Below are 4,871 nucleotides of genomic sequence, written 5' to 3'. Positions count from 1 at the left end.
TTCTTAACTGAGTTCTTGCAGATATGTGATACTGTTAAGACTAATGGAATAGATCCTGAAGTCTACAGGCTCATGCTTTTCCCCTTTGCTGTAAGAGACAGAGCTAGAATCTGGTTGGACTCTCAACCCAAAGATAGCCTGAACTCTTGGGATAAGCTGGTCACGGCTTTCTTAGCCAAGTACTTTCCTCCTCAAAAGCTGAGCAAGCTTAGAGCTGATGTTCAAACCTTCAGATAGAAAGAAGGTGAATCCCTCTATGAAGCTTGGGAAAGATACAAACAGTTGACCAAAAAGTGTCCTTCTGACATGCTTTCAGAATGGACCATCCTGGATATATTCTATGATGGTTTATCTGAGTTATCAAAGATGTCATTGGACACTTCTGCAGGTGGATCCATTCACCTAAAGAAAACGCCTGCAGAAGCTCAAGAACTCATTGACATGGTTGCTAATAACCAGTTCATGTACACTTCTGAAAGGAATCCTGTGAATAATGGGACGCCTATGAAGAAGGGAGTTCTTGAAGTTGATACTCTGAATGCCATATTGGCTCAGAATAAAATATTGACTCAGCAAGTCAATATGATCTCTCAGAGTCTGCATGGAATGCAAGCTGCATCCAACAGTACTCAAGAGGCTTCTTATGAAGAAGAAGCTTATGATCCTGAGAACCCTGCAATAGCAGAGGTGAATTACTTAGGTGAACCTTATGGAAACACCTATAACTCATCATGGAGAAATCATCCAAATTTCTCATGGAAGGATCAAAAGCCCCAACAAGGCTTTAATAATGGTGGAAGAAACAGGTTTAGCAATAGCAAGCCTTTTCCACCATCAACTCAGCAACAGACAGAGAACTCTGAACAAAATGCTTCTAATTTAGCAAATCTAGTCTCTGATCTATCTAAGGCCACTGTAAGTTTCATGAATGAAACAAGGTCTTCCATTAGAAATCTGGAAGCACAAGTGGGCCAGCTGAGTAAAAGGATCACTGAAATCCCTCCTAATACTCTCCCAAGCAATACAGAAGAGAATCCAAAAGGAGAGTGCAAGGCCATTGACATAAGTGCCATGGCCGAACCTGTGAGGAGAGGAGAGGACGTGAATCCCAAGGAGGAAGACCTCCTGGGACGTCCAGTGACCAATAAGGAGCTTCCCTCTGAGGAACCAAAGGACTCTGAGGCTCATCTAGAGACCATAGAGATTCCATTGAACCTCCTTATGCCCTTCATGAGCACTGATGAGTATTCCTCTTCTGAAGAGAATGAGGATGTTACTGAAGAGCAAACTGCCAAGTTTCTTGGTGCAATCATGAAGCTGAATGCCAAATTATTTGGCATTGATACTTGGGAAGTTGAACCTCCCTTGTTCATCAATGAACTAAGTGATCTGGATCAACTGACATTGCCTCAGAAGAGACAGGATCCTGGAAAGTTCATAATACCCTGTACCATAGGCACCATGATCTTTAAGGCTCTATGTGACCTTGGTTCAGGAATAAACCTCATGCCCCTCTGTGTAATAGAGAAACTGGGAATCTATGGGGTGCAAGCTGCTAAAATCTCACTAGAGATGGCAGACAGCTCAAGAAGACAGGCTTATGGACAAGTAGAAGATGTATTAGTAAAGGTTGAGGGCCTTTACATACCTACTGATTTCATAGTCCTGGATACTGGAAAGGAAGAGGATGAATCCATCATCCTAGGAAGACCTTTCCTGGCCACAGCAAGAGCTGTGATTGATGTTGACAGAGGTGAAATAGTCCTTCAATGGAATGAGAACTCCCTTGTATTCAAAACTGAAGGATCTCCCTCTACAACCATGGAGAGGAAGCTTGAAAAGCTTCTCTCAAAGCAGAGTCAACCAGAGCCCCCACAGTCAAACTCTCAATTTGGTGTTGGGAGGCCACAACCAACTCTAAGTTTGGTGTTGAACTCCCATATTCAAACTCTAAGTTTGGTGTTAGAGAGTCTCAACAAAGCTCTGCACATCTGTGAGGCTCCATGAGAGCCCACTGTCAAGCTATTGACATTAAAGAAGCGCTTGTTGGGAGGCAACCCAATATTTATTTATCTAACTATACTTTTCTTAGTTATGTGTCTTTATAGGTTCATGATCATGAGGAGTCACAAAATAAATATAAAAATTGAAAACGGAATCAAAAACAGCAGAAGAAAAATCACACCCTGGAGGAGCATTTGTCTGGCGTTCAAACGCCAGAACAGAGCATAGTTCTGGCGCTGAACGCCCACAATGGGAGCATCCTGGCGCTGAACGCCCAGAACAAGCATGGTTCTGGCGTTCAACGCCAGAAAAGGCAGCAAAGGGGTGTTGAACGCCCAAAATGGGCACCAACCTGGCGCTGAACGCCTAGAGTTGTGTGCAAGGGCATTTTACATGCCTAAATTGGTGCAGGGATGTAAATGCCTTGACACCTCAGGATCTGTGGACCCCACAGGATCATCTCAGGATCTGTGGACCCCACATGATCCCCACCTACCTTATCATCTCTCTTCCCATTCATGATCATCCCTTCTACTTTCCATTTATCACTCACATCCATACACCCACTACCTTCAAAATTCAACATCTCTTTCCCACCCAATCCCACCCATATGGCCGAATACACACTCCCATCCATCTCCTCCATATCTTCTTCTTATTCTTCTATTCTTTCTTCTTTTGCTCGAGGGCGAGCAACATTCTAAGTTTGGTGTGGTAAAAGCATAGCTTTTTTGTTTTTTCCATAACCATTGATGGCACCTAAGGCCAGAGAAACCTCTAGAAAGAGGAAAGGGAAGACAAAAGCTTCCATCAATGGTCTATAGCTCAGTGGTAGAACATTTGACTGCAAATCAAGAGATCCCTGAGATACCTCAGGGGATACATTTTCTTCCACACAATTATTGGAAGCAACTAAGGGTGGAACATCAAGAGCACTCCATCATCCTTCATGAAATCAGAGAAGATCTAAAAGCAATGAAGGAGGAGCAGCAAAGACAAGGAAGAGACATAGAAGAGCTCAAGGACATCACTAAGGTGGATTCATTCCTTGTTCTTACTTTCTCTGTTTTTCGTTTTCTATATTATGTGCTTATCTATGTTTGTGTCTTCATTACATGATCATTAGTAGTTAGTAACTTTGTCTTAAAGTTATGAATGTCCTATGAATCCATCACCTCTCTTAAATGAAAAATGTTTTAATTCAAAAGAACAAGAAGTGCATGAGTTTCGAAGTTATCCTAGAACTTAGCTTAATTATATTGATGTGGTGACAATGCTTCTTGTTTTCTGTATGTATGCTTGAACAGTGCATAAGTCTTTTGAAGTTGTTGTTTAAGAATGTTAAATATGTTGGCTCTTGAAAGAATGATGACTAGGAGACATGTTATTTGATAATCTGAAAAATCATAAAAATGATTCTTGAAGCAAGAAAAAGCAGCAAAGAACAAAGCTTGCAGAAAAAAAAAAAGAAAAAAAAAGGGCGAAAAAAAATATAGAAAGAAAAAGAAAAAGCAAGCAGAAAAAGCCAATAACCTTTAAAACCAAAAAGCAAGGGCAAATAAAAAGGATCCCAAGGCTTTGAGAATCAGTGGATAGGAGGGCCTAAAGGAATAAAATCCTGGTCTAAGCGGCTAAACCAAGCTGTCCCTAACCATGTGCTTGTGGCGTGTAGGTGTCAAGTGAAAACTTGAGACTGAGCGGTTAAAGTCAAGGTCCAAAGCAAGAAAAGAGTGTGCTTAAGAACCCTGGACACCTCTAATTGGGGACTTTAGCAAAAGCTGACTCACAATCTGAAAAGGTTCACCAAGTTATGTGTCTGTGGCATTTATGTATCCGGTGGTAATACTGGAAAACAAAGTGCTTAGGGCCACGGCCAAGACTCATGAAATAGCTGTGTTCAAGAATCATCATACTGAACTAGGAGAATCAATAACAAAAGGCACCTGTTGACAAAAGGCACCTGTTGACATACTTGACTAGTCAAGGCATTTTGAGATGTGGGTGTACGAACAATTAGATTATAATCTAACATGGTGAAATCTAATCCCAACTTATGCGCAACAGTCTCAGAAATAAATGAATGTGATGCACCAGAGTCATATAGTACAGTTAAGAGTCGAGATTTGACATAACACTGACCTTGAATTAGGGAGTCTGATTTCATTGCGTCATCAGCAGTCATAGCAAACACACGTCCTTGCTGTCGCGGCCTATCTATTCCTTGTACTGGCTTCTTCGGACAGTCCTTAGCCATATGTCCAGGCTGACCACAAGAAAAACAGATAACGCCTGGAAGCTGACAAGGTCTACCTCCATGCTCCTTTCCGCACTGCCTACATACTGGTCGCATCTGCGCCTGCTGAGGTCGCTTACCTATATCCTGTCTCATTCTTCCTCCATTCCCTCCTATAGGACGTGCATGAACATTTCTATTCTGATTGTACCTTCGTGAAGGCATTGCTCCCTGCTTAAAATTCCTTTCCTGAGGAGCTGTATACCGATTATAATTCTGAAAAGAAGATCCTGGGCGATTCATCCGAGCTGCAGCTATCTTCTTAGCACAGTCCTCTACTAGCTGACTCTTATTAACCAACTCCGCAAAATTCCGTATTTCCAATAGAACCACTGAGTTCAACAAATCTTCACGGAGTCCCCCTTCAAATTTCAAATATTTCCACTCTTCGAAATCTGCTAGATTCCCTTGACAAACCTTGGAAAAATGACATAAATCTTCAAACTTCCTTGTATACTGATGAGCGGATAATTTATACGCTTTTTGGCATTGTTTTTAGTATGTTTTTAGTAGGATCTAGTTACTTTTAGGGATGTTTTCATTAGTTTTTATGTTAAATTCACATTTCTGGACT

General features: G+C 41.5%; 1 non-coding gene across 1 annotated transcript; it reads right to left on the bottom strand.

Annotated features, from left to right (window-relative positions):
* Nucleotides 1-204: 204 nt before the first annotated feature.
* LOC112725458 (small nucleolar RNA R71) lies at nucleotides 205-312 on the bottom strand. Its single transcript, XR_003164566.1, has one exon. It is a non-coding gene; the product is annotated as a small nucleolar RNA R71 (small nucleolar RNA).
* Nucleotides 313-4,871: the final 4,559 nt, after the last annotated feature.

This window comes from Arachis hypogaea, chromosome 11 (genome assembly GCF_003086295.3).
Source record: "Arachis hypogaea cultivar Tifrunner chromosome 11, arahy.Tifrunner.gnm2.J5K5, whole genome shotgun sequence".
Classification (NCBI taxonomy): Eukaryota; Viridiplantae; Streptophyta; class Magnoliopsida; order Fabales; family Fabaceae; genus Arachis; species Arachis hypogaea.
Note: the sequence above shows the minus strand (reverse complement) of the source record. Positions and strands in the feature narration are given on the sequence as shown.